Source organism: Muntiacus reevesi, chromosome 11 (assembly GCF_963930625.1).
Source record: "Muntiacus reevesi chromosome 11, mMunRee1.1, whole genome shotgun sequence".
Taxonomy (NCBI): domain Eukaryota; kingdom Metazoa; phylum Chordata; class Mammalia; order Artiodactyla; family Cervidae; genus Muntiacus; species Muntiacus reevesi.
This window is the reverse complement of record NC_089259.1, coordinates 64,060,107-64,082,948: the sequence shown is the minus strand read 5'-3', so window position 1 is coordinate 64,082,948 and position 22,842 is coordinate 64,060,107. Positions and strand designations below refer to the sequence as shown.

General features: G+C 38.0%; 1 protein-coding gene and 1 long non-coding RNA gene across 3 annotated transcripts in view; one reads left to right on the top strand and one right to left on the bottom strand.

Annotated features, from left to right (window-relative positions):
• GPC6 (glypican 6) overlaps nt 1-22,842 on the bottom strand; it is a 1,181,547-nt gene that overhangs the window by 419,691 nt on the left and 739,014 nt on the right. The window lies entirely within an intron of this gene.
• Nucleotides 10,482-22,842, top strand: part of LOC136144402 (uncharacterized) — a 40,678-nt gene continuing 28,317 nt past the window's right edge. Inside the window, exons 1-2 of the long non-coding RNA XR_010658537.1 lie at nt 10,482-10,538; nt 14,004-14,152. This is a non-coding gene — a long non-coding RNA (uncharacterized lncRNA). The remainder of the gene's footprint in view (nt 10,539-14,003; nt 14,153-22,842) is intronic.

Sequence of the window (22,842 nt, the reverse complement as noted above, 5' to 3'; positions counted from 1 at the left end):
TCATTGGAAAAGACCCTGATTATGGAAAAGACTGAAGGCGAAAGAAGAGGGCAGCAGAGGATAAGATGGTTAGATAGCATTACCCACTCAATGGACATGGATTTAATCAAACTCCAGGAGATAGTAGAGGATAGGGAAGCCTGGCATGTTGCAGCCCAAGGGATCACAAAGAGTTGCTCACCACTTTGTAACTGAACAACAAATGTATCATTTAATGTTATGCATTGAATATATTAATTGATTTAGTACTTTTATATAGTAGAAGGCCTAACACAAAAGGACACTTGCTAAATGTCATTTGTTGTTACTAAAGCTGGCATGTGGCATGCAAAGGGGCTGGAGATAGCAATAGATGACATGGAGGGGAAAACGAAAGATATTCCCATTTGAATGCAGAATTCCAAAGAATAGCAAGGAGAGATAAGAAAGCCTTCCTTAGCGATCAATGCAAAGAAATGGAGGAAAACAACAGAATGGGAAAGACTAGAGATCTCTTCAAGAAAATTAGAGATACCAAGAGAACATTTCATGCTAAGATGGGCTTGATAAAGGACAGAAATGGTATGGATCTAACAGAAGCACAAGATATTAATACGAGGTGGCAAGAATACACAGAGGAACTGTACAAAAAAGATCTTCAGGATCCAGATAATCACAATGGTGTGATCAGTCACCTAGAGCTAGACATCCTGGAATGTGAAGTCAAGTGGGCCTTAGAGACCATCACTATGAACAAAGCTAGTGGAGGTGATGGAATTCCAGTTGAGCTATTTCAAATCCTGAAAGATGATGCTGTGAAAGTGCTGCACTCAATATGTCAGCAAATTTGGAAAATGCAGCAGTGGCCACAGGACTGGAAAAGGTCAGTTTTCATTCCAATTCCAAAGAAAGGCAATGCCAAAAAATGCTCAAACTACTGCACAGTTGCACTCATCTCACACGCTAGTAAAGTAATGCTCAAAATTCTCCAAGCCAGGCTTCAGCAATATGTGAACTGTGAACTTCCAGATGTTCAAGCTGGTTTTAGAGGAACCAGAGATCAAACTGCCAATATCTGCTGGATCATCGAAAAAGCAAGAGAGTTCCAGAAAAATATCTATTTTTGCTTTACTGACAATGCCAAAGTCTTTGACTGTGTGAATCACAGTAAACTATGGAAAATTCTTCAAGAGATGGGCATACCAGACCACCTGTCCTGCATCTTGAGAAACCTGTATGCAGGTCAGGAAAGCAACAGTTAAAACTGGACATGGAGCAACAGACTGGTTCCAAATAGGAAAAGGAGTATGTCAAGGCTGTATACTGTCACCCTGCTTATTTAACTTCTATCTAGAGTACATCATGAGAAACTGGGCTGGAAGAAGCACAAGCTGGAATCAAGATTGCCGGGAGAAATATCAATAACCTCAGATATGCAAATGACACCACCCTTATGGCAGAAAGTGAAGAGGAACTAAAAAGCCTCTTGATGAAAGAGAAAGAGGAGAGTGAAACAGTTGGCTTAAAGCTCAACATTCAGAAAACTAAGATCATGGCATCTGGTCCCATCACCTCATGGGAAATAGATGGAGAGACAGTGGAAACAGTGTCAGACTTTATTTTTGGGGGGCTCTAACATCACTGCAGATAGTGACTGAAGCCGTGAAATTAAAATACGCTTACTCCTTGGAAGGAAAGTTATGACCAACCTAGGTAGTATATTAAAAAGCAGAGACATTACTTTGCCAACAAAAGTCTGTCTAGTCAAGGCTATGGTTTTTCTAGTGGTCATTTATGGATGTGAGAGTTGGACTGTGAAGAATGCTGAGTGCAGAAGAATTGATGCTTTTGAACTGTGGTATTGGAGAAGACTCTTGAGAGTCCCTTGGACTGCAAGGAGATCCAACCAGTCCATCCTAAAGGAGATCAGTCCTGTGTGTTCATTGGAAGGACTGATGCTGAAGCTGAAACTCCAATACTTTGGCCACCTCATGTGAAGAGTTGACTCATTAGAAAAGACCCTGATGCTGGGAGCGACTGGGGGCAGGAGGAGAAGGGGACGACAGAGCATGAGATGGCTGGCTGGCATCACTGACTCAATGTACATGAGTTTGAGTAAACTCTGGGAGTTGGTGATGGACAGGGAGGCCTGGCATGCTGCAATTCATGGGGTCACAGAGTCGGACACAACTAAGCAACTGAACTGAACTGAACTGAACTAAGATGGAGGGAGGCAGAACCCAGGTCATTTGGGGAGCAGAGGATGAAAGGGGGTGGGAAGATTCATAGAACCCGACCATACAGCAAGAGTTTCCAAATGCTAGTCTTCAGACTGCATTAGAATCACTTAGAAAACTTTTTTTTAAAATAACAATTCTCAAGCCCCCCACACAGATGTTTCTGATTCAGTGTTTCTGACAGGAACTCAGGGATCTGAACCCAAGTTAGATTTTAGAATCAGTAAGTAACAGAAAAATGGAGTGGATGGGGACCCTCAGAAGACAATCAGGAAGCAACTGAGAGTCAGGAAGACCCTTCTGCCAAATGGGAGGGGCTTGGAAAGGAGCAGGATGAGAGGCAGGGGGAGGTTTGGACCCATTGTGGATGAGAGGGGTACATCCACTCTGAGGTCATTTTATTCATTCTTAAACATTCTACCTCTTGAGATCTGGTCAGATCTTTGCAAATTTTGTAAATAACTTCTCTTCAAATGCAAAATAATAATAATAATGGGAAAAAATGTACCACCATTGACTCCTTTATCTTGACAAGGCTTTCCAACAGAGATCAAGAAGAGTAAAGAGGAACTGCTGAATATTTAAGCTCCAAAGCATTTTGGTTGTGAAGAAACAATGTTGAACATGACACTTTTACTCCACTGCTTTTTGCCCCTACACACAGGAAAGTGACACCCTTCTGATGAACGATCAAACAGGAATTTGAATACTGGGCAATCCCTGTGGAAAGAATATTTTCATAGGACTGGTCAGATTTAAAGTCACTTTTACATTTTCAAGACTCCTCTTTTCATAGAATCTCTGCCAGATATTTGAAGTATCGTTTACTTGAAGAATTAACTTTATATAATAATTGCAGTTAAAAATTTTAATCTCAACAATGACAAGTGGTTCTAATCAGGCATATGATAAAGAGGCTCATTATGAAATATAAGAGAACCTGGAAAATGGTACTTGATCAATAAAGGTTGCTTGAATGAAGGAGTGAAATATGTATGTGTGTTTGACTACAATGACAATTTACAGCTCATCCAGCTGTGTTCTGGGTCAACAGGAATTTATGATAACAGAAAATTAGAGATCATCCAAAGTCTGATAAAACTTTCTCATAGCTATAAGTCTTTACTAGGGACTGCTTTTGATCCTTAGCATATACTCATGAGGTAGGTCCTAATATTAGTCCCACTTCACAAGTGAGGAAACCAAAGATTAAATGTGATCCATAGTTTTTGTTTGTTTGTTTTTAAAGTAAAGATGTCATCAGGATTGGAACAGAGGTTGGTCTGCTACCATATGTGCACAGTAAACACCACAGCCAACAGATTTTTCAATACGGGACTAATTAAATTTTGGGTGAGATGGTTGGATAGCATCACCGACTCAACGAAGATGAACTTGGGCAAAGTCCGGGAGATGTTGAGGGACAGGAAGGCGTGGGGCACTGCAGTCCATGGGGTCACAAGGAGTCAGGCATGGTTGAGCAACTGAACACCACCACCACAAATTGTGCAATGGACACATGACAAAAATATTGTGCAACCGTTCAAGTCATGCTTTACAGCACAACTGAGTACTATTTTTCAAGCATTTTCTCAAGTTGATCGAAAACAGATAATTTGCAAAACAGTAGATGATTTGTAGCACAGCGTGTAAAAAATTAACCCAGTTCAAAAATATACACCATTATAAATGCATGTTAAATACTAAGAAAACACATAACAAAATTTCAAAAATAGCTAGCATTTTTTCCCTGGGAGACAGAACAGTGAATAATAAATGTTTTATTCTTTACATATATATATATGTCTATATGTCTCTACAACTAGTGGTTTCTAATATATGTCTATATGTCTTCTATATATGTCTTTACAACTGATGGATTCTAATAATATAATTAAAAGAAAAATATTTAAAGTATAACGGTTGCTAAACAAGCTGAGAATAGTTTGTAATATACAGTCATCACTTTCCTGTTGTCTGTCATATTTTGAAATACACTTGAATTCATGTTATTCCAAAGTTACCCAAGTCTTTATTTTTCTACAGTTTTGTTTTTCATTTCTTATCTTCTACCTACTTACCCTAAGGGTTCCACTGACCCTACTTGATCTTTGTTCCCAATAAATTTTCCCATAAAATTGTAATATGATACTTAACTTTTGTTACATCCTTCATTAGCCCTGAAAATATATTCGGTGATGAACTATCTGTAATATCACAGAATTTAATGTTTATGAGTGAGCTTCAAATTCAGATGTCACTAAACGAAAACTAAAATAATGAATACATAAGTAACTTTGCTACTCAAGCATGTCTTTATTTGCAGGTAGCTCTGATGAAACAGAACCACTCAATAAAACAAAACTAAGTTTTGTTTAGGAAACTCTAGGTGTAAATGACATAAATTACAAAAAAAACCCCCACATAAACAACAAAAAAATAAAAGAAAAAACTGATGTTAAAATGATGCCACTTTCATGTATGCTAAGTCACTTCAGTTGTGTCTGACTCTGAGACCCTATGGACTGTAGCCCGCCAGGTTCCTCTAACTATGGGGTTCTCCAGGCAAGAATACTGGAGTGGGTTGCCATTTCCTCCTCCAGGGGATCTTTCTGACCCAGGGATTGAACCCGAGTCTCTTACGTCTCCTGCATTGGCAGGTGGGTTCTTTACCACTAGTGCTATGTGGGAAGCCTAAATGATGTCATGCTACATTCAAATTTGTTTCATGTAAAATTTCTTATTTTTTGATGTGGCTCATTTTAAAGCCTTTATTGAATTTGTTACAATCCTGTTTCTGTGATATGTTTTTGTTTGTTTTTTTTTTGCAGCCAGGCACATAGATCTTAGCTCCCAGACCAAGGATTGAACGGGCACCCCTGCATTGGAAGCCCAAGTTTCAACCACTGGACTACCTGGGACGTCCCTGCTTTGCTCTTCAAAGTGAAACTGGTTTGAGTAGGAGATCAATTCATGCCTTTACCCTACAAGGATCTGTTGTCTATCTGGTAGTAATAAAATAAAATTAAAAGATGACTAATGAGACTAAAAAACTCCATTGACTTGCTTGCCTTGCATAAAAAAGAGGAAAACAAATGACACTCTTTGAGATTTTTTTCCTCCTAGCTGGAAAGGAGATGTGGTGGTTTAATCTCCTTTAAAGAGTTCAATCAATCTCTTGGACCCTTAAGTAGCCACGTGTGGAGATGGCAGAGCTTGGGCTGTTCTTATTGATTATAGAATTATGGTGTCAACTCTGTGCTGGTAACAGCTGGGCTTTATTTGGATAAGAAAATAGATTTTATTTGGATTCAGTCACAGTTACTTTGATTTTCCTGTTATTTGAAGGCAAGAAATGTTATTCAATTGGAGATGCCATCTTTAGGCTTATATCTAATTACACAAATAGAGTCAGAGATACTTATCAAGATATTGCCCCTTGCCTCATTTAAAAAAATACACATGCAGCTAATGATTTAAAGAAAAAAAATATTTTTAGTTTTTGCTTTAACTTGTAGAACTAGAGTTTAGGTATGCCTTTTAGTTTGCCCATGTTCTAGTTTTTCCATACAATGCTATGGAAAAAATGAAATGAACTTTTTGACCAACCTAACAGATGCAATTAAACAAGATCTTTCCCTCTCTATGTTGCAATATTTATCTAGTTTCAGTGAAACCATAGTTGAGGGTTCTTTAATAAAAATTAAAACTACATGTTTAATTTCTCTGCTCAGAGTCTTCATTTATCTACACAAATATCTCATTTTTGACACAAGTATCTTTATGTGCCATCTACGGAAAGTGCTACAATAAATTTGAATCTATTTCTTTGTTGTAAAAAGAAATTTTCACAAAATTTACTTAATGATCACATTATGTAAAATGAATGCATTTTTGGCTTTTCGAGATCCCATTTTACTCTTTTATCTTTGTTTCAGTTTTGGAGCATTCATTCTGTGGTATTGTTTTATTATAGGGATTAAAAACCAAGTGACAATAAAAGCAAAACAGCTTTTTTTATTACTTATGTAAAGCCTACTTCACGCATCAAATAATGCCCAGAATAATGTCAAAACATGTACAGAAAGAAAAATAGCACCCACCTCTTCAATAATTATGTCGCTTCATAGCCCTGTGATGATGTACATTTGGGATTATTCTGGGAGCTACTGAATCAAAACAAGACAGCTGAGATCAATCAGAATCCTGGGAACCAGAGGAGGCCAGCACAATTCTAAGCTGCAGGAGGCCCCAGTGCTTGAAAAAATAGACAGTGTCTTATGATAATTTTTTAGTACAGGAAAAATAAAAAGAGCAATTGCCCTTCAAATTCCAACTAAATAATTTTGCGCCTTTCTTCTTTTTTTTTTTTTTTCTCTTACGGAAAAACATAAGACAGTAAAGAATCTGCCTGCATTGTGGGAGACCTGGGCTCGATTTCGATCCCTGGGTTGAGAAGATCCCCTGGAGGAGGGCATGGCAACCCCCTCCAGTGTTCTTGCTTGGAGAATCCTCCTGGACAGAGGAGCCTGGCTGACTACAGTCCATGGGGTCGCAAAGAGTCAGACTCAACGGAGCGACGAAGCACAGCACGTGAAAAATCAGGTGTGTGATTTCAGGAAAAGTTTCATTTGCTCTTTATTCCCCATACTGGTGTTCTAGTTTACATGAGGCAAAGAACCAGTTACTGTCTGGATTTCTAATCAGCCCAGAACTCTTGAGAACAATTTTCCCTGTTAGTGATGTTACACACAAACTATATACCGAGTAATAGTATTCACAGACAGAGAGATGTTCAATACTGAAGGCTTGAATAATTCTCTCTGCTTTCCGTCTTTCTGTCTCTTTCTTTCAGGGGTCGTCTTAACAGTTACACAGGCTTTTATAATGTAAAAAGGCTGTAAATGCCTTTGCCACTAACTAAACTAGAAATTTAGTAAGTATTTTGTTTTAGGTCTGCTATTTGCCCACATATCTGTAAGTTGGTATTATTCAGTTGACCAATTAATGAAACACTTAGCCTCAATTATATATTCAAAACAATTTGATCATCAGGAGATAAACACCTACATTTGATGCACCCAGTATTTCCCAAAGTAGACTTTTGATTTCTGCACAGGCAATTAGTATTTACTAAAAACATGTACATTCCTGGGGTTCAGATTTTGCATAAATTTTTCTTTCGTGTGAATGATATTTATTAAAAATTTCCTGACCATCGACTACTACAGAAACATTCCCTATTAAATATATTTTTATTTTCTCATGGATTCAGGTCAAAGATAGACAAAGGCACATTTTACTTCTTCAAATAGCTGAAATAGCAACCCAACATAGAATGTATACCTTCCAGATCCATACCATAGAAGGGGAGCCTCCAGAAGTGACATAGATCTCTTTATTCTCATTAAGAATTAGATTTCCCAAACGTAAGTATAAAAAATTCTGAAGAGTATGTCCAAAAGTCTTTTGAGTAGAGCCATGAGAAGGAGGGTTGCAGGCAGGCCATAGAAACAGCGGGGCTGTCTTTGTATAAATTCATGTCAACACCATATGGCAGAGGAGGTGTTGCTGAAGGAAAAGCCAGTTTTATAGAGTTTGATCAACAGTGTATTTTACAATCCAACAGCTGGGAAAATCTGCTCCATCTTATATAAGCCATTGTTATTTTGGATTTCCTGTCACTAGTAGACACACCTAATCCTTACTAAGTTGGTGACTGTGGAAGGAAAGAAGTTATGAGAGAAATGAAAGCTTTTAGCACAGAAGGGCCAGGTTGATTTTTGATCCAAAGAAAAAAAGAACTACCTAAGTAATGATCAATAAGCAAATTAAATAATTTAGTGTTAATACCTTTACAACCAACCCTTTTGATTAAAATTTACAAGGTATATTGTCTAAAATTCTTCCCTGACCTCCCCCTAACTCTCTCCCAAACAGCAGACTGGCAAGTTTTCCCCACCTCTCCCTGCTTCCAGACTCTTGTCCAAACATCTGGTTCTAATCACTCTGTATTAGGATTGCTTTTTCTACATTTGTCTTCTCCTTTAGAATTTGATTGCTTTGAATACAGGGAGTGCAGTTTTGAATCCCATTGGCTAACAATAAATATTTATTTAATCATGCACAAGAATGTATATTTCATAGTTGTATGGGAAAGTCTTGCTCTGGTTGAACTGTAGCAAATCATGGGCCCCCATCAGCACATGATCAAAGTTAGAAATGATTAGCAATGATTTGCTTTTGTTTAAGATCACAGAAAATTTCTAGCTTGGTTGTGTTCACCCAAAGTACATCCTTCCATGGAACTTTTTTTTGGAGTTCTCCAACTTTGAAAGGAATTCTGCAGTACTACTATGATTTTAAGAGGAAATAGAAGAAAAGGAAGACATCATTCATCAGATATTTCTTGAATGATTAGTAAGAAGCTAGATCACGTGGATAAATAAAATAAAGAAAAATAAAACACTGTTGAAGACAGCAATTGGGATTTTAATGGCTCCCATACCATCACAAGAAGAGATGACTGACAACTGATTAACAAACACAGGAGGGTGTGAAAAGGTTTGTAGAAAATGAAAGAATGCATCATTTTTACATGAGCTTAAGTGCATATTTTATATGAGCACAACAGAGACTGAGGAAGGAAAAAGGCTTAGGTGGGTGAATGAACATCTGAAAGCGAAGCTAAACTGAGCCAGAGTAATAAGCAGCCAGATTTTTCTCATGTTTCAGCACCAGAAAATTATGCAAATAGCTATAGCATTTCCCCTAATAAATTCCATTTCCTATGCCACTGACATGATTTGAATATAAAATGGAAAATTAAATTTTCCTGTTTGTTATTTTAAACAAATTTTTATTTATCACAAATTAATGAAGCCAGCTTCTCCTGCTCCCCCTACAAGGACAAACTTTTGGATGATTAATTGTCCCACTAAAGAACATAGCTGAAATATTCATCAATTTTAAAAGATGGGGTATTTTTTATTTGCATAAGAAAATAGTCATGTACTCGAGATATGTTCTTGCAGAGAAACTTTTCCAGTGTTCTCATATAGAGCAATTAACACAACACAGGAATAGAGCTAGCTGCCCTGGAAAAGAGCAGAAGTTTTGCTCTGAAATCAATGGTCAAAGATAATAAAGAGTCCAAAATGCAGAGAAGACTTTTCAAGAGATTTCCAAAGGGTCTGAAAGTTCAGACAGCTCCTTTCTGTTTTAAGAAGATGATAATTAAACGTTACTCTGAATTCAAATCAAGCCAAAGCACAAAACATTTGAGGTAACACATTAGTAGCTATTCAAAAGTTTTTAGTTAGTTACACTCTGTTGTTGGTCACATTGCCGAGAAGCAGAGCCTGAGACAAGGATTCATGTACCAGAGGTGTATGGGGGATATACACTCAAAAGGAATCTGTAAGTGAGAGGCAGGATGAGGATGGAGCCAGCAGTGGTGTGCTTCCAGCCAGAGGCTGGTATCAGCCTGATCCTACAGAGAGCTCTGGAGACTGAGCTGCCCTAGAGGGTAAATTCTGCCTTGAGTCAAGGGACAGCTATTGGGTCGATTTCCACTCCAAACACCTAGAGACTGTGAGATAAGAAGCGCTGACCGACTGTCTGTCAGTTCCTCCTTGGTGACAGATTGCCCTCACCTCCTAGAGGAAAAGGAAGGGAAAGAAGTGAAACTTCTCAAGCCAGATGGCTCCTGTGATGGGGGCAGTCTCTAAGAGAAAGGTGTGGCTGTGGGTCTGGAAGCTGGCACAGGGGATCTGGAGGCAGCATCAACACTGTCCAGTATGCACACAAACGGCTGCCCCATTTCTTATGAAAGGAATATTGTTTTGCTGGACTCTTTTCTTACTGGGCTTCTTTTAGGAATCCATAAACCACAGCATCCCATTATCATTTTCCCACTATCTAGGAACAAGTCAAGGGAAAAATTAAAAGTTAAAGCATCCTTTTATGGCTCAGGAAAACAAAGAAATTAATCAGTAGCTTATTCAAAATCTAAAACTTTAGTATAAGGGTTAGTCTCACTGATTTGTTTTTTTCATACGCACAGATCCCTGTGGATTCTTTGTTAGTTCTGGTTTTAAAAATTCACTTTGGCAACAATACATTAAAGAGGGGAGGAAAACCTCAGTTGGTACAGGCACACGCCAACTGCAAAGTAGATTTTACAGATGTGTTGTAGTCATGTTCTTAGACTTCCATTTATTGTGCTAGGAAATTAGAAGATGTCTCTTGGCCCAGATCCATTTGGCATAATCGGAATAAAGCTTGCCTGAGAGCCAGGATGGGCGTTCTTCAAGCTCTGATGTAAGTGTTGAGGTATGTCACATTCTTCCTAGAATGTGTTTGTTTTCTTTTCATTTGTCAGTTGGGGGTTGGAGTCTATAATTTCTAAGAGTGCTTCTGTTTTTGAGACATCTTTCGGAGAGCTCTAGTGAATATAATTTAGCCAGTTTATGGTGAATAGATTAGTCTCCTGGCCTCTGATTCCTGGCCTGCTACACCGGGGCTTCTCAAAACTATTTGTAGCTGTTCTGTGACAGGATAGCTTTGTAAATATTCCTACTCCTTCACAGGCCAGTATAATATGTGGTCTTACTGCACCTGCCTGTACTGGTGCCAGATGGCGCTCAAGGCTGTGTTGCCTTTGCAAACACCCGGAGTACTCTATGTCCCATTCAATGAGACGAGGCCAATCACTCCACAGCTGGATGTCACATCAATGCCAAGGGGCTATAGTCATTTCTACACGCTTACTCTCAACTTCTGTACTGAATTTTTCATGGATCAGTAAACAGCAGTTCATTGACAGATCTGAATTACAGGATACTCTTTGGGTACCACTGTCCTACTGTTATGAATTAATTGCTGCAGGAACAAAACCATTAAGGTGAGATGAAAATGACCATATTCCTTTATTACCCTAGCCCTGAGAACTAGGAGAATGATCTGCCAACCTAAAAGTGTCTTCATGCTATCCAATATGGTAGCCACAGGTGGCCATTTAATTTAAACTTCTGTTAATAAGCATAGAAATTTGGTTCTTCAGTGACAATGGTTGCACTTGATTGATAGTCAGGTGGCTAGTAGCTACTATATTGTGAAGTACAGAGAGAGAACATTTCTATAACCCTACAAAGCTCTCTTGGTGAAGGCTGCCCTAGGACTACCATACATTTTTCTGTAGTTTCAATACAGGTACATTTTGGGCATTTCCTACTAACACCATTATTTTGTCTTTATCAATGTATTCAAGCTATTTTAAAGCTTACAGAAGAGGTCTTTCCAAGTTCTCATCACCATTATGTCATTATCAACTATAACTGCTTTTAGGGCACTATACTGACCATTTGCATTTAAAATTAAGGAAAGAATTATTGGTGCGTGTTCTTAGAGTACTTATAACATGGTTAGGGAGTCAGCAGTATTTAGAAAATAAAAATGCAGGGTGATTTTAGCTATGCTTTAAATAAATGATGTAGACAAGAAGTTTCTTCTTTGGCTACATTATGAAGTATTTGAGGTTATAAGAAAAAAGTCAGTTGAGTCCAGGAAGTTTACTTTGTAGACCAGAATAAGCAAAAAAGCGCATATTGAAGGGTGAGATATAAGTTGACCTTCACCGGAGGGTAGAGATTGGACTAAGTAGAAAAGAAGAAATGGAATATACACATGTGTATACAAGTATATATATATCCACATACTAATATGTATGGAGTTCATATACATTGCTATTTCAGTTATATTTGCAGACCATTTAAAAAAATTCTGTATTAGGAACTGCTAAAAGTGGAAAATAAATCCATTGAATATGTCCTTTCCTTATTTAAAGTGGTAAGTTCTGATGTTCTTTGTGGATATACAAAACCTTGGCTGTTTATTTTTTTAGTGTCATTAAACAACACAGATTTATCATCTAACAGTTTTGGAGCGCAAAAGTCCAGCAGGGGTCTTACTGGGTTAAGATCAAGGTGTCAGAAAGGCTTCATTCCTTTCTGAAGGGTTTAGTGAGGAATCTGTTTCACTACCTTTTTCAGTTTTTAGAGGCTGCTTGCAGTCCTGGGTTCTTGGCCTCTTCCTGCATCTTGAAAGCCAAGAATAACTGGTGAATTCTTTCTCACGCAGCATCTTCTGGCCTCTTCTTCAACCTCCCTCTTCCACTCTTGAGGACCCTTGTGATTAAACATTGAGCCTACCAGGATAACCCAGGACAGACTCTCAATGTTAAGGTCATCTGATTAGGAACTCTGTTGCTACTTATTTTTTAACATAAAATACTTTGAGCAAATGCCAAAGCTGCCCATTCCTTTTTTTTTTTTTTTCATTTATTTTTATTAGTTGGAGGCTAATTACTTTACAATATTGTAGTGATTTTTGCCATACATTGACATGAATCAGCTATGGATTTACATGTGTTCCCCTTTCCGATCCCCCCTCCCGCCTCCCTCTCCATCCCATCGCTCTGGGTCTTCCCAGTGCACCAGCCCTGAGCACTTGTCTCATGCATCCAACCTGGGTTGGTGATCTGTTTCACCCTTGACAGTATACTTGTTTCAATGCTATTCTCTCAGAACATCCCATCCTCGCCTTCTCCAAAGCTGTCCATTCTTTGCCTTTCTTATAGCTCCCTAATTGCTCAGGGAGAAAACAAACCATTAAGGGTTCATATTTTGTAAGGCTTCTTTGAACTGGCTCTGGACTTTTTCATTCACTCCACTGCACTCCCAGGGGACTGACTCTCTGCAGGTCATAGAGGCTCCCACAGGCAGTCTTGGAGAGGGAGCAGGGTAGGCAACAATGCAGAGAGAGGCAGGCTGAAGCAGAAAGGAGAAAGAATGTTGATATTTTCGGCAATGGATTCCTTTTCTATTCTGTGTCACAAAGCATTAGCATCAAGATATAGTGTTTTATATCCTTAAAGTAACATCAAGTATGCTAGCAACAGGTTTAGGTGCTCTCCAACTAGTTTTGCTGCAAATCAAAAGAAACATCACACATATATAAGTGAAATAAGCACACATGGAGATATATAGATAGATAGGTAGATAGATGATTGATAGATTGAGATGGGATGGGCATTTCTCATCTCGGCAAATTGCAAAAAACCACACATCACTTGGGAATGACAGCACAAGCTTGTATAAATTTAAATAATAAAGCATAAATGAAATGGGAATTGAAAATTCATTAACTGATCCTACAATGAGGCCCAGATAGTCATCTCTCTGTCTTTTTCTCTGACAGAAAGCAAAATGCAGCAATAAACTCAGGCTCTTTAGAATTATTTACTATCATGTATTATTATAAAAATAATGGAATGAAAATGTGGTCTAGTCCTGAAAAGCAGACATCAAGTTTTCTCTGGCTCACTTTTTAAGAGGCAGCTGAAAACTGAATAACCCAAACTATTGGATCCCTACACATAACCGTCATACACAGAGCTCTGCTATCTGCTCTGCTCTGGGTGTCGCTTTTTAAAAGTAGAACTAATATCCCACCCACCAGAAGCTAGGAGTCCTCATTTATTTTAATTCAACAGACCACTGTATGTATTATAAGAAAAAAGAGGATATACTATTATAGGCAATCAAAATGTGAGAGACATCTTATTTACATTCTTATGTTGCTTCTGATTTAGGGAAGAAACATCTTAATTAAAACCAAACACAGAAATATGAATATGCTAATGCCAAGTAATTAGGAGCCTACAGGATGACAAATCACCTCTTGGGGTGAATAGAAGACTGAAAGTGTCTGTCCTTGTCCTATTAGATGTGCCAGGAGTTGCCTGAGAGCACTTGAGCCCAACGACAACTCAGCCGCTCTCAGCAGAAGTGAGATACCCAAGGCACTGGAGGGAGACTGCCCTGAGCTTTCATCGGTCCAAACAAGCTGGCCCTCACATGTCTTCAGATTTTCAGGTCTGATATCCCTTTAATTCATCCTTTTTTTTTAAGGTCATCTTTCTGTTGATTTATTTGGCTGCACCAGATTTTAGTTGCTGCATGTGGGATCCCCCGTCAGGGATCAAACCCAGGTCCCCTGCACTGGGAGCTAAGAGTCTTAGCCACTGGACCACCAAGGAAGTTCCAGATCCTTTTTTTTCTTTTCTTTTTTAATACTTGGTTAGGGTTACATTTTTTAAAACTCATTTTAATCCTTGATTCATTATTTCCTTGGTTTTTGTGCAAAAATATCTCCTTTTTTCTTCATGTTCTTATATGACAATCTGTGATTTTTCTTTTTCAAAACCCTTCTATTTTGAATTGTAAACAATTAGCATGGTTAAAAAGAAACAAACAACAGAACAACAAACCGATACAAGTCAGCATTAAGGCACAGAAAGACTATAATCAACATGTTTAATAATATTCATATGAACAGCATTAAAATTCATATCAGTTTTGACCGTCTTATTACAAATGAATGAACACTCTAATATACTAGGACAGCGAAGTTCTAATAGCATCAGAGGAGTCAGGGAAAGGATACATTTGTAAGTTGAATGCATGTGGACTGCCAGGACAGAAAAAAAGGCAGCTAAATTGGCTCTATTGAAGAGTTCTGGAATCCTAGGAGGGCTACCTGAAAATTACATTTAATATGCTAACACTATTACGAGAATATTTCTATTCTTCCCATAAAGGTCTTGCTAACAGTAATTAAATTTTAAGACAGTCAGATCTGGAAAGGAATAAAAATACAGTGAAAATACGATTACAATGACTAGAGGAGGTCTTCCCTTTCAAATACTAATTAAAAAAAAATTGAATTTCAGCTACCCAGGGACACCAAGGCTGGTCATATCTATATTAAATTATACCCAATCACATCTAAGTTCTTAAAAATCTAATACATTTGCCATTAAAGTGCCTTAGACTTCAGAAATATGTAAATTACATTCTAAATATAAGTGTTTTTCTTTCATCAGTAGCTGCATCAGAGTAAAGGGAAAAAACAAAAATCAAACCAAACCAAACCATATAAACCAGGGCTAAGATAAGAGACTTTGGGGCCTAAAAACTGCACTGGGTCAACAGAACTAAGACTGTGGTGGTGTTGTAATGTCCAATAAAGAATCTGCTTAATTCGAAAAATATGTCTACATACTGGATCTGCTTTTAAATTAATTTTCATTTTCTTATTCACAATCAGGAAGACTGATTTATGTAACAGCAATTTTTTTTGGGGGGAGGAGTCATCTGTTCAGCTGAATCCTAACCCAGCTTACCATACATGAATAACGTAAGGATAGTTTGGAAGTGCCAACTGTGCTCAATCACCATGGCTCGGCCTTCATTCTTACTGAAAACTCTGGTGCTTTTGTCTTAAGCTTCAATTATGAACTAATGCATAAAACACTCAAGAAATCCCCAAAGAAAAATTCTGAACACATAAGCAATAAAACACTAATGCAATATTTTGGCAGGACTCTAACATGATTTTTAAAAAATGCATTTTAAAAAATGTATAGCATCAGCTCTTTTGAAGATGTGGTTGCAGTCTATTGCAAAGCTCGATCCTCAGTTTTTCAAGCACTTCCATAGGGTCAAAAAAGAGTTGGACATGACTTAGGAACTCAACAATAACAACCATCTGGGAAGCTGTGCAGATTGCTGGACTCCACCCTCAGCATTTCTTATCCAATAGGTTCAGGATGGAGCTTGAGATTTGCATGTCTAACCAATTCCCAGGTGATGCTGATGCTGCTGCACTGGGGACCAGACTTTGAGAACCACTAGTAACAAAGGTCAGAGTATAGCTTCCAAGTTAGAGTGAGCTGGGCTTACCAGACTCTGCCATTTGCTAGCCTTACAACCTGGGATAACTTATTTAACTTCTCTGAGCTTTAGTTCCTTCATCTTTAAATGAGGATAAAAGCAGTACCCACATCACAGGATCTTAATAGATCTAAAGGAGAAAAATGCATGAAAATTGCTTAAAATATAGCAAACAGACAATAATAATTCTTATTTAGAATAGGATATCACAAAAATGTAAGTAAATGGATTAAAGAGAAAACTTTATATGCCTCCTACTCAGATGGAGACCTCCTTTGAACAGAAAGGTATATATCACCAAATCAAGATGTACTTGCATTCAAGAATCAAACATCGAACATCTTATTAGCTGCAGGAGGGTGACTATTCCACTAAACCAGTCCAACGTCATACCAAGTATACACCCCTTTACACTGTCACCTGGCCAGTTTTTAATCTGTTTAAAACAGTTATTAAGTTTTGAGACATAAAGTATAATATACCTTTTTAGCTTCAGTATGTGTAACTGTATATAATAAACTCATTATTCTAAGTGTACATAATATTATAGCTGTATGAAAGAAAATACTGTCTAAAAGTCATATTTCTGCTTAATGGTCAATGGTTATTGTACAGTTTTGATCTTTTCTCTATTTGGGTTCTTCGTGGCAGGTAATAAACGGGTATTACTTTTTAATCACAGAAAGACAGACCTTAGCTAAATGTTAGCGAAACGAACAACAGGGGATTCACAAATTCTCAAGACATCATGCTGCTGTCTGACTTCTGTCCATGTGGAAATTGAGAAATTGTGGTGTGGGAGGGGCTGTCAGAAGGAGACACTTGGGAAAGTTCAACTTCTCTTGGGAAACCAGGAGCTGCCGAGGAGTTAAAGGAGAAGATGATATTCAGGCAGTTAGAGGAAAACTACTCTGAAGTCAGGATGCTCTAAAGCCAAGTGGTCTATCTGACCCAGACATATAAAAGGATTACAAGGGAGCTGGAAGACCTGCCCTAATCATGCCTGAAAGGAAAAGCAGAGAGGACTGTGGACTTCATTTTCCTCTTTTGGGGTCGTGCAGCCCTTCTAGAACCAGATAAAAACCCTACAACCTCCTCTTCAGTGATATACATACATAACTCTGGATGGGACAGTTCTCTCTGAAGTTGATGCTGTATGTCTCTTGTGAAGAAACTGAGTAAAAATAACTGAAATAGGGTGAGTGTTAATGAGAAAGGCACTCAAATATTTAGAGATGTTACCATTTTCATAAAACTTAGACCTATATGTATTAGTTTTAAGCATTTTATGCAGAAGTGGCTATGCTTTGCCATTTCACCACAGAGCAAACCAGAATAAAAATACATTCTCGTTTTTATAGAAAATCATAAGTAAATGGAAACCATGGTATTCTCTGGGGCTCAGTTAACTACATCAAGAGGCACTGGTTATTCCAGCTAAAATTCTAATCCTGTTGTCCCTCGGAAAGAGTTTATCCTATTTGCAGAACAAATATCTTAATGGAATTAGTGCAGTAGAATCCTGACATTTGTGGATTTAACTCTAATGAGTTGCGACTGTGTGAGAGAGAAAGAGACATAGTGTTCCATGACCTACAGAAATCTGTCATTTTGCTGAGATAAAAATTTGCAAGGCTTCTGTGGAAGGGTCATTTTGCTGGTGAATGAATCCAGCCAAGCACCTGGAATTTGCATCTCACTGGGGTAAGGGACCCATTATCCTATTTTTTTTTTTTTCTGAAGTTTTCCAATAGCATTCTCCGATTTGGAAGGCAAAAATAGGCGGTCATGTAATTGTAGGACACAATCTTTTAAAAATTTATTTCTATTTTTATTTTTTAGCAGCGATCTTCAGTTGCTTCAAAAAGAAGGTAAAAGAACAGGAAGTCTCTACCCTGGGATTATGCTCTTAGAGACATTACCTCATGAAAGTTTGTACATTTCAAATAAAGTGATGGAAAATGCCATAAGTGGAAAACTTGAAAGCAAAACATCTCCAGAAATGATTGATTTCCTCTCCCGAATTTCTGACAAAATATCCTTTTCTATTTAAAAAGCTCTCTAGGGACTTTCACAGCCTCCTTGATGAAACTAAATAATCCCAAATTAAAAATCCATATACGCAGAGGTTATCAATCCCCAGTCTTCTTTTTAGGCTTGCTCAGTGGATGTCACTGAAGACCTTCGATCCACCAGCTCTGCCCTAAGCCAATAAACCAGTTCTAGCAAGCCCCTCAGTCATTAGACAGTGAGCAGCAATAAATCTTGCCAATTCAGAGGGAAGCGTGTGCTTGGGGAAGGTTTACCATTTTACTGCCTGCCAGGCTTCATCTGCCTAATTAGTATGACTGGACCTTGCCTCTGTGTCTTCACTGTAGGCTGGGACACCAGTTCTGCAGTCTTGGCTGGAGCCCAAACACCTTGTCTGATTTTATCAGCCTTCTCTGCCTCATGAGAAGGGTCTGTCCTCCTCACCAGATCCATCCAACCAGTCTGAGCTCCCCAATCCTGTCACTGCCCTGATGCTGGATATTCCTCTTGTCTGGTGTGAGGGTTACTGTATCATGTCGTCTTATCTGTCGAAATCAAAGATGAAGAACCTTGGGGCACAGTCACTGGGGATGGTGATCATTCTCCGAGGTGAGCGGAGGGAGAATCTCCAGACTATAATGGGTTCTTCTCACTCTGGCCCTCTTGCTTCCAGCTTTTCTTTTTCATAAGCCTGTCACCAAAGTCCCAAAAGGTTCATGTCTAAGCTTTCCTGTGTGATTTAGTCACTCAGTCGTGTTAGACTCTTGGGACCTCATGGACTACTTCCAAGCTCCCTCTGTCCTGTGTCCATGGGATTCTCCAGGAAAGAATACTGGAGTGGATTGCCATTTCCTTATCCAGAGGATATTCCCGACCCAGGGATCGAACCTAGGTCTCCTGAGTTGCAGTCAGGTTCTTTACCAGAGTCACCAGAGGCTTTCCTTAGAAAAGATAGAAGCCACTCTAAGCTGAATGTCTTTTTTTTTTTTTTTTTTCCGGGTTGTAACCAACATCTGTCTTAAATTATACTCTCCTTAAAGGAAAAGACAAATCAGGAGGGTCGTGCTGATTTTTGGTCAATAAATGTGTTTTCAATGGATTTTTATCATGAGTATAGAAGATCTACCTTTTGCTCCAAGCACAAAATTTTAAATATGAGCTATGGATTCTTTTAGTGGCATGCAATAATTTGCTACATAATGTAATAAGAGATGACTTACTGTTAAACCCTATATTACAAACAAGTTATATCTCAAAAATTTTTTTGGTAATTTGAGTTTAGACTGTGGTTTTCCATAGAAAATAAACTCTTTTAGCTCAGTAAAAGAAACTTGCAAAGTTCACATCTCATAGTTTAGTTTCTCAAATCTCTTATTCTCTAGTATTTTTGTCAATAATTTATTCACAGGTGAATTACTTATTCTAATTTTCTCTTAGAAAATTTTTGTAAATATGTTCAGCCATATCTGAGACATGTAAAGTCAAAAAGTTAGTGCTTCAGCTTTAAGGAAGTGAACTAATTTGTTTGAACTAAATCAGCAGAAACAGTTGATGTATTAAAGTCAAACATCCTCACGAAACTGACCCCATGTGTAGAATACTGTATTACTGTAATTGCAAAAACATTTTAAAAATACTTGTCTTAGGAGAAATCTAATTTGCTTTTGAGTAACATCCCTTTTTTATTTTTTGAAATTACATGACTATTACTCTGAATAACTGATTAATAGGCAACTATCAAAATACAAGTCCTGGTAGGAAAGATAATTGTGCCATGTTGTATTTTGTCCTTTTGAAAGCAGGTTGAATGCATAATGAGGACATTAGCCCAGCTAGGAAAACTCAAGCTTTTGCACATCTTTCCTTTGAGGCTAAAATCTGTAACCTCAACATTGCAAATATTAGACCTATTTCTCTGAGGCTTTGATGTTGATGGGAGTTTCTTACTAAGATCAGGTTGTTAGGGCACAGAGCAAGGCAGAAACTACTTTCAAGTAGCTCTTGCAATTAGCACCTAATTAATGAGGTGTGAAGCGTGAGTGACTGGAGGTTCCTTGATAGAACACAGTATCATATTGCTGGGTGCCTCATTACTCACTTAATTTTAGATTTCCAGCTGCAGCAACAGTGGGTATAGAAGGCTGTCCTAGCAGAGCTGGAAGAATATCCTGACAAAAAGGAAGTGTCAGCCTGCAGGCAGCATAACTACATTCCAGAGGAGGCTGGCCATCTCAAAAACAGCAGGATAAACACTTTTCACATTTGATAAACTCATGATTATTGCTCCCCATATTCTGCCTTTTTTGAAAGAAAAAAAAACCCTTCCAATGATAAAAGCTTATTTTTCAGTTTTCATTCCTCAGGTTTGGCTGTGTCTGTGCATACTTATTCCTTAAGCAGAGCTGAGATACCATACTAGGACTTTTCTCCATGGCACCTGGATCAGGGGTATGTAGGCTACAAAAGAGCCCTCGAGAAGAATCGCTAGTTGGTTTCATTCCTGGAGACCTAGCTTATGTACGTACTCTGCAGGCAAAAGGAAAAGGGGCAGCAGAGGATCAGATAGTTAGATAGCATCACCAACTCAATGGACATGAGTCTAAGAGAACTAGGATTCAGTGCAGGGCAGGGACGCCTGGTGTGCTGCAGTCCGTGGGGTCGCAAAGAGTTGGACACGACTTAATGACTGGACAACTACAAAAACTGCAGAAGAATGGCCAAGAAGAGAATGAATAGAAACAGGACCTTTCAATTCCACATATAAGTGACATTACATAGCGTTTGTCTTTCTCTGCCTGACACCTCACTTAGCATAATGCCTTCAAGGTCCATTCCTATTGTAGTCAATAGTGGGATTTTCTTCTTTCTCACGACTAAGTAATATTCCATGGTGTATTTCTATTTTAAAGTTGCTAAGAAACTACATCTTAAATGTCCTCATCACACACACAAAAAATGGTAATTACAGGTCATGATGGAGATGTTAACACTATGGTTGTAATCATATTGCAGTATATAAATGAGTCAAATCAACACATTGTACACAAATTTACACAATAATATATGTCAATTATATCTCAATAAAGATTTTTATTGGCATATAATTGCTTTACAATGATATGTTCATTTCCACTGTACAATAAAATAAATCAGCTATATGTATACATCTATCCCCTCCCTTTTGGACCTCCCTCCCTCCCACCCATCCGCCCCCATCCCACTCATCTAGGTCACCAGAGAGCACAGAGCTGAGCTTCTGGTGCTTTATAGCAGGTTCCCACTAGCTATCTATTTTACACATGGTAATTTTTTTTTAATTAAAAAGGCAAAATATAAAAAGAAGCTCCTTAAGATTTCCATTTTTTTTTCCCCCAAAAATATCTTCCAAAGTGCAGTTCAGCTCACCATATAGATCTTAGGTAAGTCCCTTAACTTTTCTCTCCTTTTCTTCCCCTGGAGAATGGAGATAATAATCATACTCCGTGAGAAATGAAATCCTGAATGTGACTGTCCTTTGTTTCTTAATTGCTTAAAGGCATTAATATGTTTACTGTAACAGCTAGAGGATTTTCAGTGGCAAAACAGAGAACAGTAACAGGAAGGCACAGAGACAGCTTAAACCAAAAAAGTAAGAGAGGACAGGAGGTGCAGAGGGGAGGAGGCTGGGTTTGCAGCTTAGCGATATGATCCAGGGAATGAATGTCTGAGTTTAGACCTCCTTGAACTTCACTGGTGACTCAGATAGTAAAGAATCCACCTGCAGTGCAGGAGGCCCAGGTTTGATCCCTGGGTCAGGAAGCTCCCTCGGAGAAGGGAATGGCAACCCACTCCAGTGTTCTTGCCTGGAGAATTCCATGGACAGAGGAGCATGACGGGCTACATATGGGGTCACACATGGGGTCACACAGAGTCGGCCACAACTGAGGAACTAACACTTCAGTTGGCACCAGGTTATTTTTTATGCTTCTGAGGGCCTTCTGAATATCTAGTATCAAGGACAGCACAAGGAACAAACTTTGTCTAATGAGAGGTTTACAAAAGATGCCCAGATCTTTGTAGGATCCAGAAATACTGAGGAACAGGGGAAATTAAATCAAATATCAATTTCAAGCATCAATAATTTCCCAAGCCTTCTAGTTACTAGATCATTCCAAATAGTTAAATACTAATTCATGAGAGTATAGCACACACTAAACTGTAATTTTTCATGTCTATAAATGTATATAATATAAATATATGTATTTGTATTATATAGTTAATATTAAATGAATCTTTATGAAATGTCTATAATCCCTGTTCATTAGAATAGGATATGATGAGGTCACTTCTATGTATTTTAAAGCCAGTCTGAGAAACTCTATAAAGACTTCTGATTTAAAATTTTGTTTAAATGTATGATCATTTTAATTGAATTAAACATGACTTTCCTCTAAATCTTTGACTTCAGACTGTTCATAACTAACCACAAGCTTTTTCAGAAAGGATTTTGCTACAAGTAAGACAGTACTCTGAAAATTGTTTTACATTGAAGAACACATCCAGTTAAAGAAAAAGCTAGTAAAATGCAAGTAAGTTTCCTTGTAAATATTAAAAACCATTTTTAAACTAGTTTTTTTAGCCAGTTGCTTGTCACAGAATTAATTAAATTATAACTATATAGAATTGTAGAATTGCCTTCAGATAGGCTATAGAAATTTAAAAGATTTAAGAGAACTTTGATCTTCATATTTAATTTTCTTTAAAATAAAAACAAATGTATTAAGCTCTTACATTTCTCAGTATTTTCTCTTTTTTTGCTC